Raw genomic sequence first — 12,730 nt, 5'->3', positions numbered from 1 at the left:
AAAGGTTACTAAGGGTCCCCAGATGTCGGGTGGGCGTGCATGTTGTGGCAGCAGCTTAATGAAATCTGTTTCGACATCTTGGCAATAAAGAATATCTCTGCGCCATGCGGTGACTGTTGGGGGAGGACCACGGCTCCATGCCATGGCGACTCTTCTGCGAGCCAGTGTCAGTAGGATGCCTGCTAGCTTTCTCGTAGGGGCCTTCAACAGTCTGGTCATGCCCAGCAGCGCTGCCGTGTTGGCTGGGAGAATCGGCTCACCGATTATCTTGCTCGTGATTTCCAGCACCTGGGGCCAGAATGTGGCCAGTTTAGGGCAGTCCCATGCTAGATGAAAGAAGTTTGCAGATGCCAATCCACACCTCTCACAACTGAAGGATGAATTTGGATGCTGTATTTTTGCTTTGGCTGGTGTAAAGTACGTTTGGTGCAGGTAGTTGAAGTGGATTAACTTGAGGCGGATATTGAGGGCAATCTTCTGTGTCTGTCTAAGGATAAAGGACCAATCGGTGTCGGAGAAAGTTATATTTAGGGCCCTTTCCCATCTAATCTTGGCTCGGGACATAGTGGGAGATGTGTCAGTAGTGATGGTTTTGTAGATCTGAGAGAGGGGTCTCCCTTCACCCTGAGACTGAATTACTGAGTGTAAGAGTTGCCATGTTTGGGGTTGTTGTGGAAAGGTAGGAAGGATTGCTCGCAGAGTGTGGCGTACCCTGAAGTAGATAAAAATGTCTAGCGAGGTAGTGCCACCTTTTTCCTTCGCTTGATCGGGGGTCAGGAAACTGTCACCAGTGAATAGGTCCCCGAGGTTCTTAATTTGAAGTTTCTCTAGCCATTGGAGGTACACTTTTTCGGACGTCAACGAGATCCCTGGTATGAATTTTGCAGGTAGGAGTGGAGAGTATCGAGTGACGATGTTGTGTTTCTGCGCTAAAAGCTTCCATATCTTGTACGTTATTAAGATTACATTCATCGTGTTGAACTGGAGTACAATAATGATCATTGTCCAATTATCCTTAGTTTATGGGATACTAACATTGATATTTAGTTTGTAGCAAACATGTTCATGCCGGTAAGCAGAATCAGAACTTCATGTATTACTAATGCAGAAACAGCACAATTACAAGAACGATGGGAAGACATTTCAAATTAAATGTCACCTGCATCAAGTGTAGTTAACTTCGGAGATAGCATCCTGTCACATTGAGCGTGTTGTACATATGAGGCAGCACATAGGGTAACTGAAACTGCTTTTTATCAGAAAAGTATAGGCATGAAGCAGATATGTTCACGTTATCAGGCAGAAGTAGCAGGAGCATTAAAAACGTATTAGGAAGTAGAAATGATAGAAAACATAGAGCCTGACAGTATGAAAATAGTTCAAAATAAAATGCCCAATGAAAATTACTCTGGCAAGGCAGGAAAGTGAGGAGGTTTATGTTTGTTCTTCCTAATGTTGAAAGTTGTTATTTTAAACTTAACAAGAGGCGGAGGTCTCATTCAACAATATAATGTGTAAGAAGCACAGTGAAAACATAACTGTACTATATTTGCCTTCTTCAGTTATTTATATGCTGGTGGCTAAAAACTGAACTGAACTATGCAAATGATATAATAGTTAAAAGACACTTTTCAAAATTTGAAAGACTTCATTATTAAATGTGCAGAGTTTAAACAATGTGTAGCTATGTTAAACTTAGAACTCAAACAGGAAAACCTAATAGATGCAGAAAATCAATATTTATTTATTTATTTATGTTTACATTTGTAAAGCATAGACATCAAGGCACTGATTACATACCTCATTGCCTCTCCGACTCCATTTTCAATGTTTTAGGTCCTCCAAGTGAACGCATTTTCTAAAATGAGGGAGAAGCGGCCATGCATGGTGACTACAGTGATTCAAGTGCAAGATAATAATAATGAAACGATCCATGATTTAATTAACAAAATAAACAAGGAACGAAGCAACATCCTAAAAAAAAATAGTAGAACGCATAGATAATACATTCTTGCATGATTACAATGAATTCATTTGAGAAAATCCCAATTTACCATAAATAAGTCAGAAAGCAGGGAAAGGTAAATGTTGCTTAATAAAAGTAATCTCTACATTTGTCTGCAAAACCTTTAGCAGTCTTTTAGCAATTGTATTTCCAGCTTCAACTTGTTTAGCTGCCTACAGTTTTGATGGAACAACTTTACAGCACTTGTTCATGCAAGCAGTTGAACACAGAAAAGAGTGAAATCATTCTAAATTGCATGCTGATGCTACACGAATTCTAAAAAGGAGTAGTCATTGGTTATGAAGTCTGTATGCCTTCGAATGTTATCCTGAGTTTAACTTTCTTAAGATTTCAGGAAATTATAAAAACAAATGACGCTGAATGTTTTGAGGGAAATAGGTAATTTTATTTGACGATTTATTGCAAATCGCTCCTGCTAATAGTTAACCTGTTTTTACACCAATAACTACTAAATCCATTAGTAAAACAATGGGACATATTGGCAATGTGAATTTGTGGATTTACTTTTCATATTATGAATTAATCCATAAATGCATCAAAAGAATAATTAAGTATTTGCCAATATACTAAAAGGAATTTTATTTGGCCAAATACATGAGAAAGCTTTTCACTTTTTTTTGATAAATGTCATACAAATAATTGACTTTTCTCATTGGTTTGCAGTTGTAGTTGGCTTGCTGAGAAGTACATGTTTAGACTTTAATGTGCATATATTACGCATTTGCAGACTTTAAGTTGTATAAAGTAGTAACCTTATCTGTTTTTATGTGGAGAGAGGCGAGAAGCAAAAAAAAAAAAACCTGTCCGTGATTGCTGGTGGGTGGGCACTCTGCACAAACACTGAAACAAGGGGCTAGGAGGCAAGTCAGTTAGACAATGAAAACAGAGATATCATGGCTTAAAATCATAGCAGAAATCATAAATTGCTGCTTATGGAAAGCACACGGCAGCAAGCATTATCTTTTAAAATCAATTGTAATCCTCACTTCTCTTGCAGCTTACTCATGGTTACCCAAAACCAAATATTACTCTATAGAAAAGGATACACTTAAATACCACTTGTGAAAAAACAACATCATTCCAAACTGTAATCCCCATGAATACCAAATGGTTTTGTAGTCCCAAATTGCACAAAGGATGGCATACACGGTCAAATACAGCTAATGTGACACAGTAAAGTGCACGGTTCATATACTACAGTAAAACATACACCCACTCACAGAAAAGGGGGAGGAGGGTAATTGTATGTAAAGCATGAGCATGTTTTGTACACAATAATTGCTGGGATAAATGTTAATGTAGTTAGTGCAAAAGACTATGGGGCTGAGTAACAAACGTGTTTTACAAAGGCACAATCCCACTGGAAAATTCTTAGTTAATCAACCCCTAAATGTATGCATTGTAATTTTGTCTAAGCCTTGAATAACATAATGAATGCCTAGTGCAAATAGCTAATTGGAAAATTATTGTTACCATAGATAGCTCATGATAATAGATGAAAAGAATAAGAGTTCAGCAGCACATGTAACCATGTAAGTATACCTGAGGGGAAGAGTAACAATGAAAAGGTTATGTACATTGCAAACAAACGCTGCAGGTTATTTATAGTAAGAAGGTATAGTGAACCATTTACTGATTCTACATGAACACATGGAACCCTTTTGTAACATTCAAACCATTTGGTGATTTACTATTGCATCCTATTATATGTTTGGTTTCCAGATTTCTTAATATTAGTTCTCTATTCCCCTTCCTTGTATATTTAGTTGCCACACATAAATCAATCCATTTTAAAAGGTTGTTGTCTTTGTTGTAAAATTCCCTAAAGTGGATAGCCACTGAATAATTTGCTTCTGCCTTTTTGTTTGCTCTAATGTGTTCGAATAGTTTAAGTAATATACTTCCTATTTAGAGTTTGGAGCAAGGGTAGACTAGACTACAAATTTGGGGTTACAGTCAATATGGTGTTTAATATAAGGTTTACATGGAGATTGAGGGATAGAAATCAAATCACTTTTAATTGTTAATGTACATCATGAGTAAGACCCACATGGAAAAGAACCAAGTGAATCAGTTAACCAAGTGAAACTCCTATGTGTGATGTAATGACTTCTAGTTGCCTATGTTTTTCCATGTTTGTTACAGATACTCGGATGGTCACAAATGACCAAGTGTGGTGTCTTGTCTTTTCTCAAGAAGTGCCAATGTTTATTAACAATACCTTGTATTTTCCTGCATTGTGAGCCAAAGGTCGGAACAGGTCTCAGGTACGACTTCCCTTGAAATTAGATTATAGATGATCAGTTCTGGTCATTTGAGATACTTTATTCAAAATGTCTTAATTAACCAAAGTAGTATGGCCTCTTTTCATAAAATGGGATTGCATATATTCTCTACAAGATGCAAAATCTCTTTCCAAAGAGCAATTATGTATGGCCCGTAAAAATTCAGAATGGGAAATATTAGTAATATTACTACTATGACGGAATGGCATAGCATACAAACATGAATTACCTGCAATATGTTTGCAGTACATTTTAGTTTGGATGGAGTTTTGCACTACAAAAATAAGCAAATCTAAAAATGGGATGTGTTTAGTGCTGCAATTCACGGAATAAGTTACATTCAATTAATTTTGATTAAAGAAATCTACAAATGTAAGGAGATATTCTTTTGGGCACGTCCACAGAATGGATAGGTCATCAATGTAGCGCATCCACATGATGATTTTTTAATTCCAAAAATATTACAAAATCTAACATCTCAAAATCTAAATGCTGCAACTGCATTTAGTAGAAGATGACAAGGAGCCATTTCAGATTGCCTTTCCTTGCGGTTATCAGTCTTTGTATTGTGGGGTTTAATCACAGCCTGAAGAAATATAACTGAGAGACCCACTGGAAAAAGGACCTGCCAGCCTTCAAAAACGTTCACACTGAAAATGGGCCTAGTAATGCAGACTGCACGTGTTTCTGCAAGTAACACAAGGAAGGTTTGAGATCAAATGGAAAGATGTGAATGGCCGAGAACTGGAAATCTAAAGGCCTATCTTACATTACCAAGTAAAAGGTCGAACTGAAAAAGCAGCTTTTAATTTGCATTTTCAAGAGAAAATCAAAGGCCCTTTCTACGTGAAAAGCATGGTTTTTAAATACTGAAACTAAAATGGCCTTGCAGGTGTGTTTTGCAGTTTTAAATCAAGACAAAAAATGATAATTCCCTAGCTAAAATACATATATCAGGGAAAAAATGTGGTGTGTGTTGGCGAGATGCAATGTATTAACATTTATAAGATGTTTCGCATGCAAAATACCTGCAACAATTCAAAATGCTATTTTGTTTTCACAGGTGACATGTAAATCTCATTGAGACCCGAGACAGACCATGTTTCTTGTTGTTGGGGGCGGATTCTCAAGGCCTGCACGGCTCCTTATTTGGAAGGCCAATTTCTGTGAAGCTGATGCAAACTAAAGTATTTACGACAGGGCCAGATCAACAAAGACCCAGCCCTGGATGGGGAAAATACTTGGAAATTTAAAGTTTTAGATACAAATTGTGGTCAATTTAAGATTACAAGACAAAATGACAGATGTAAGCATGGCCTCATGGCATCACAGGGCAGAGATGAACCGTCTGCTGCATGATAAGTATCTCCTCAGCCCACCAACTCTCAAAGAAAGAAATGTAATGGCTTTTACCCCAGCCTTAAACCAACATTGCACCCAAGAGGCTACAGCAGTTCAAGAGAAAGGAAACCTATATGGGGAAATGGGAGTTAAGATTTACATACATGCTGATGATTTCCCATTAGTTTAAATTAAATATCATAACTATTGTCTTTCTCAGCAACGATAAGTCACACTGCGTCCATTCATATGTAATTTTAAAGAAAATTTCAAGGCGACTTTGTTGAAATAAAATGTATCCACAAATGCGATTTATGGAATTGCAATAGTAATCTAAAAAGTGTTTCTGTCTGCCATGAAAATGTCCGGAATCTAAAAATTGCTGAATTGGTGAGCTGATGGGGCCTACAATTAGGTATTTGGAGATAAAACTTTATGTTTATAACTATTATACATTTTGTGTAAAGGGCAAATAATGTCAGTGTTCCAGTGCAACATGGTGTGAACACAGCTGTCATTTTATTAAATCCGCTCTGCCTAGCTGAAGCAGAATATATATGGTTTGGCATAGTTATTTGTGAAATGTAAAGTCTTGCCACGTTGGATTTTTTGTGTAGAATTGGACATGGAAACACAAATATAAATTTCAAATGGGAGTTGCAATATTAATGTTCTAGACTCCTGAATCAATCCTTAGAGAGGGCCTGGACCTAGGGTTGGAGAGAAATGTAAATGCCCAATCCTGGTTTCAAGATCATAAATTAGCACCACCTAATCTTCATTTTCATGGGAGGGGCTTAGAGAATAAAAACGTCTTGCATTATGGAAGAGGGGACAGTTGCCTAAAAAATCACCAAAGGAGATCTGTTGAAAAACCAAAAGATACTTACACTAAAACGGAATTCCCCACTGAAACCCATTCCCAAAAACGTGCTTTAAAATAAAAGGTATATTTACCTTAAAATGAAATTCCCATCTGAAACCCATTCCCAAAAGTTAGCATTTAAATAAAGGTATACTTATCTTAAAATGAAATTCCGAATGGTCACCACTCTTTAAACACTATATTTAACAAACTGTGACCTTGGCCACAAAAACGAAATTCATAACTATCCACATTCCCCAACACGGGCCTTTAAGTGGCGTGGGGTCTGAAAAATAACATTAATAACCAGCCTCATTTTACTGTCCAATCGCCCCAACACAGGCCTTTAAGTGAAGGGGGGGGTCTGAAAACTGAAATTTCGAAACCGTCCCCGCTCTCTAGAGTTGGCCTTTGAAAAGAAGGGTGCTGTGTGTAATTGATGCTTGGGTTTTTGGGGCTGGTGGAGAAGTGCTCGGAAAAGTGATACCTAATGTATCCAACACTGAACGTGTGATGGATCTCTTTTTTTCAAATCAAACCTGTGTTTACTTTTAAGCTACATTTTGGTGAAGTAATATTTGTCTGTGCATTCCGAAAAAGAAAGTCATTGTGTGCAAATCTTTGCTTTGTGCCACAAAGAAGGTGGTGTGTGTGAATAAGTACATGTATTATTCATTGAGTTTATCAGTTAAATAAATCTATATACTTTCTATACCCTGGCCTGGTTCTTGGCTCACTGGTGGCGCGGGGCGACTTATGTGGCTCTAAATGAGTCATCAATAGGGCGAGTCCTAAAGAAACATAAGCAAACTGTTGTGGGGCTCTTTGATAGGGGGGCACTCCCCAGGTTAAGGGTGGTCTCTCAATATAACTCTGCAGTATCAGTCTTTGTTTTCTCATGTGCTTCCCCTATACATATACCCAATACCCCCAATGCCAGATCTAAACAGATCACTTATTGCTCAGAAGAGGGTATTGCCTTAGTGCAAATGTAGGCAGAGATCGCATATGTGAACAAACTGTTTGCACTCTGAGGGGCTTTGTCATAGTAGCAAGCAACATGTTCCTGCTATATTGTATAAAGGCAATGTATTTAAAAACTGTGGGACACATCCAACAAACAAAAACCCTGTTTTGCCACACTCTTTGCCCCAACACTGAGATAGTGTTATATAACTCTACCAGGCATGACAGAGATTCACAAATAAATGGGGGCAAACAATGTACCAATGCAACAACCAAATATTGCAAACAACACGCCCAGAATATGTCCCTTGCCTAGACACACGTATTGCTGCACAGCCACAAAATACAGAGTGTGTGGGGCAATCCCACGTTTTTGATACCACTGCAAGAAGCACTTACACATCCCACAAGAAAGAGGAAATGCATGGCCTAAGATAAACACATGTATTGTAAGTGAAATTATTTTGTAAACAGAAACATCCAGGGCTGCTCTACTAGCACAATGGCTCCATTTCTGTGGTCAACACTAACATATCAATAGTTTTACATCCATCCCATTGTCCAAACAAAAACAACATAAGTTAGAATGGGTGTGTGCATTCCACATGAAGCTCCGACCCAGGTAAGGGATGTACCAATGCAATGCCATACATCTCATGGCCTGCCAAGAACTGCCATCCACAATGTGTATGTGTGAAACACATCCATGCAATGCCTTCCATTTTCGAATGGGTGTCAAGGAAAGTCAGAGGCAAAGCCATGACAAATCACATGTTCAAGAACCTCCTAACGATGCAACAGAAAAACATACGTCCGTACTGTGTGATAACCCATACATGAAATTCTGTTCCCCTACGAAGATGAATGACAACTTCATGGGACTAGTCACATTTGTGGCATGTGTAAAGAAAATCAAAGCATGTAGGCATCATTGGTCTCCAATGATATGTCTACTTGGCACTGAACTACTCATTGACAATGAATAATGCAATATGTATATAATCATGTGTGCTGTGCAGTAACCCATGTTCAACATGTTAGTACACGGGCTTGATACAAAGATACAAAGAGAACAGTTAGAAGCAATGTGTACAACATCCTAATATCACGGCCATCTATGGAAATATGAAAACTACACACAGGGTTTTGACCAGCAGGAAATTCTGCATGATGTACACTCAGAATTCACATATATTCAGGCCCATATATACAGGCCACACACTCACAATGGGGCCCTCAGGAAAAAGAAAACAACATTAGGTACATCACACTCTAGGGAGTAGCAATTGCAATGTCTTCATCAGATGTATAAGACCTACATCATTCTTATTATGTATGTGGCAAGCATCTGATTTGGGAGAAATGTGTACTGCATCCGAATACCGGACATTTGCATGACAATTACACAGGCATTCAAATCAATAATCACAGTACTGTACAATGTGCAAGCAACTATGGTATGTGTAAAATGATCTGACCTATCTATATATTGATTCATGACAATGTCCATTCCCTGAAATGTGCTAGTAGAATGTCATAGTCAATGTGACACACGTCACAACTCATGAAACAACATCAACTTTTCAGTAAAAGCCTGGTCTCCCTATAAGTACCTCACTCATTTACCCATTCACTTTGCTTCCAAGGTTGTACACCACAAGGACCATTGACAAGAGGAATACAGGATTAAGGACTATAGTGTAGAGGAGGTCCCAGATATGGCTTGCACGCCAGCTACCCATTTTGAAATACCAGGAACATACTCGCCGAGATATGTGACGTGTGATGAGCAAATAAACCAGCAGAGAGCCGCGCTAGGGCTTTGTCCAGTGCCCATCGGAAGAGCAATACCTGTTGATGTGCCAATTACCAGACAACCATGGGCAGCACGGTACCCATTGAGACAACCATACCAACAGCTGACACAACAAGAAGACTACTTTCAAACTGTCCCAGAAGAGACCCAATGGGCCTTAATCGAAGGCAAATGGTGACGACACAAGGGCCCGGACAGACGTACAGATGAACGAAAAACAATCAAAAGATGACACACTAAGATGAAACACCATGGATAAAAATATCACAGACATAGAAGAAGAGACGATGTCGAAATATAAAGAAACGTAACCATAAAGCAGGATGAAAATATGCAACCAGCTAACGCCCGTACATAGGCTAAGAAAACAGTGCAGCTTGCTATGCTTAGTAGAAGAATAGAGCGGCAAGCATCAACTATATATATCTATCTCAATGAAGCACATTATATAAGTGCAGTCCACTCTACATGAAAGCAGAATTAAGCCCAGGATGGTAGGGGCCAAACAGGCCAGGATTCATATACCAGCACAAAGCCAGACGAAAGAGCGGAATCGAAACTTAGCAAGAAGCAGCTCATGCCTAGGAATTCAAGGTCAACCCAAGGAAGGGAGGAGAGCGGCAACTCCGAAGAATCGAAACTTAAGAGCATAGCAGCCTGCCCGTGAAGGTCGACATAAGGAGGCCCAGGCAGGTGGCGATGCCGAAGAGAGAATCAAATACACAAATAGATGGAAAAGGAAGCAGCTTCACGGTGTACAGACACGTGACCAGCCAAGCGCGAAGAAGTACCAACGTCTGATGTCACCCAAAACCAGAGGATGCCATAACTTTCCCTGATAAGAAGCTACAGTTTCGAGGCCATCCTTAGCCAACTAATTGACACATAGCCCTAAAGTACTGATTGATGGAAGGGAGGCAGGGTGAATCTTGGGGCATGCCGCATCTGATCTGGGTGGACATTCTGCATGCTGCTAATTAAAGTGGAGGTTTATGCTTGGGGGTGTAACTGACCCAATCACAATGGACCAAGTAATCTAGGGTCCTATAGTTAATAGAACTAATGAGACCTCGTACTTGTAGTGACATCTAGCACGAGTGATATAGAGGGATGGGTGTAGACGCCCACCCGATAAGAGTTATCCAATCCCCACACCCTGTTACCATATACAGATATAGTACCTATACTTAAGTTACCTTTTCCAACCAATAGACTTGCATGACAAACTTTCGAGTGTTACACGTCAATGATGACGAATTTTGCCTATAAGAATTGCTGTTTGAATGACGATTGGGGAGTTGATGCGAGATGGGCGATCGCATCAATGATGGTTTCCTAATGTTTCCCCATTTCTTGTACTTGTCATGAAACAGACTTCCCTTTGCCAAAACATTTGAATTGCCCTTATTGATTGGTGTTGGAGTAAGAGAATCCTCCACCCCATCCACCTCAAGGTGCAGCTAGCTCATCTTAAAGTACTCGAGGGTGAGCTCTGATCCCATGGGCCCATCAGAGGTCGCTCTGCCCTCATGCACACTTGGTAGCAGAGGATGGCTTTGACCATCAATTATTGATTATTGATTAAAATAAGATACCTATTGACCGTCGACACAAAGTAACTCTAGGTCTTGGGCAATATCACAAGTCCTTCGCAATTTGGCCGAGTAGACTGTGAAGCTTTCCGTGGACAATGATAGTTTAAATCTCTCCAAAAAACTGCAGTGGGTATGAAGGGACCAGTTTTATAAACATAAACCCTTCCATTCCTACGGGCAGTGGAACAGACGAAAGACTAAAGGAGGCGGTAACGGAGGCGGTGATGCCGAGGATCCAGAGAGGAACCATGCGAGCGGTGAGTGAAACAAGGGGATAATGACTCGAGAATAATGGAGATATTAAAGAATACCAGGGTGGACACCTGAGATAGTAAAGAATACCATGGTAGATGCCTGAGATATTAAAGAATACTGGGGTAGACACCAGAGAAGAGAGAGGATTCCAGGGCAGACACCTGAGAAGAGAGAGGATACGCCTTATTCCTGCTCTTTAATATAGCGGTCAGAAGAAAAGTGAACTCAGAGCCCCACATAATAAGGGATGACTAGGCTACCACCACTTTTAAAGATGTTGTGAACGGGGTTCGTTTAAACTCCATGTCGGGGTACAAATTAGAGGCAGAGATATTTGTGTCCAGCTGGTGTCTGTCTAGTCTGTCAAGTGTCTGTCATATGTGTTATGTTGTATGTCACATGTAAGAAATTTGGTCTTGTGTTGTTGAAATCAAATAGGGTTTTTGCGCGATTCTATAGTTGAGAGGGAATCGCACATGAATTGATATTCTTGAGTAAATTGGTGGTAAAAGGTTTTGGCGGGAAAAAATTGGTTTGGAGCTTGCAGTGTTTGGTGCTCGCTCATATTGTTGATAGTGTAAATTGCATGGAAGCAAGTGGTGTTTGAGAGGAAAGAAGAACAGATTTAAGCATGGAAGAATTTACACCATTGGCACACTTATTTAAGCAACTGCCGAAACATGCACCCAAGCTTAAGAAATACAGCACCGAGTGGGTTAAGGGTACCGCCCACAAGATGTTTATGCAGTGGCCACAAAATGGGTCCTTATCCAAAGCCGTCTTACAGCATATGACGACTTACTTGCATGCCACATATACAGGAAAAAAACTAGAAACACCTTGCTGTTCTAGAACTTTGGAAAATGTTCAAACAGTCGAAGGAAGAAGAGCCACCTGCTGACTGGATATTAAACATTTACACGGAGCGGGGTGAGACGCCTACCACACCACCTGCCCCGCCTGAAACAGAAACCGAAGGAAGTAAGCCTGAGGGACTCTACCCATTAAGAGAGCTTAAAGCAGCCACAGGGTACAGCAACCCCACATATGAGTTACATACTTACAGTAGTGACGAAAACCGAGGGCAGGATCAGGACAAGATTCTTACCTCCCCAGTCCCGAGGGACAAGGAGAAATGAGATGATGAGAGGAAGGATCAGGCACAGATTAGTGCATCTCTCGATAAGGAGAGAGAGGGAAAGAAATGGAAAGAAGGTGAAAGCAGACTGATGAGATAGCATTCGCAAAGGACGAATGGATGCGAGGACAGATATTGTTGAAACTCGATGGGGAAGGAAGTGATTATGTGAGACCTAAAGAGAGGGTAGACAAGGCACAGAGAAAAGAGAAAGACAAGGAGTCAAGGGATGAAAGGATACGACGGAAGGATCGACTGAGGCATGAACAGCTATATCGCGAAGAGCAAGAGAAACAGCTCGATTGCAAACAGAGAGCAGTCTATGCCTTGGACAGACAGAAACAGCAAGGTTTAGAAGAAGATCAAAGAGTACGTGACAAGATAAGGAGACGAAGGGATGAGGAAGTTCGAAGGGAAAATGAACGTAGAAATGAAAGGAGAAA

General features: G+C 40.0%; 1 long non-coding RNA gene across 1 annotated transcript in view; it reads right to left on the bottom strand.

The window, feature by feature from the left end:
- LOC138468531 (uncharacterized) overlaps nucleotides 1-12,730 on the bottom strand; it is a 365,884-nt gene that overhangs the window by 167,116 nt on the left and 186,038 nt on the right. Inside the window, exon 3 of the long non-coding RNA XR_011268307.1 lies at nucleotides 1,801-1,858. This is a non-coding gene — a long non-coding RNA (uncharacterized lncRNA). The remainder of the gene's footprint in view (nucleotides 1-1,800; nucleotides 1,859-12,730) is intronic.

Source organism: Ambystoma mexicanum, chromosome 4q (assembly GCF_040938575.1).
Source record: "Ambystoma mexicanum isolate Mex_15411 chromosome 4q, UKY_AmexF1_1, whole genome shotgun sequence".
Classification (NCBI taxonomy): Eukaryota; Metazoa; Chordata; class Amphibia; order Caudata; family Ambystomatidae; genus Ambystoma; species Ambystoma mexicanum.
Note: the sequence above shows the minus strand (reverse complement) of the source record. Positions and strands in the feature narration are given on the sequence as shown.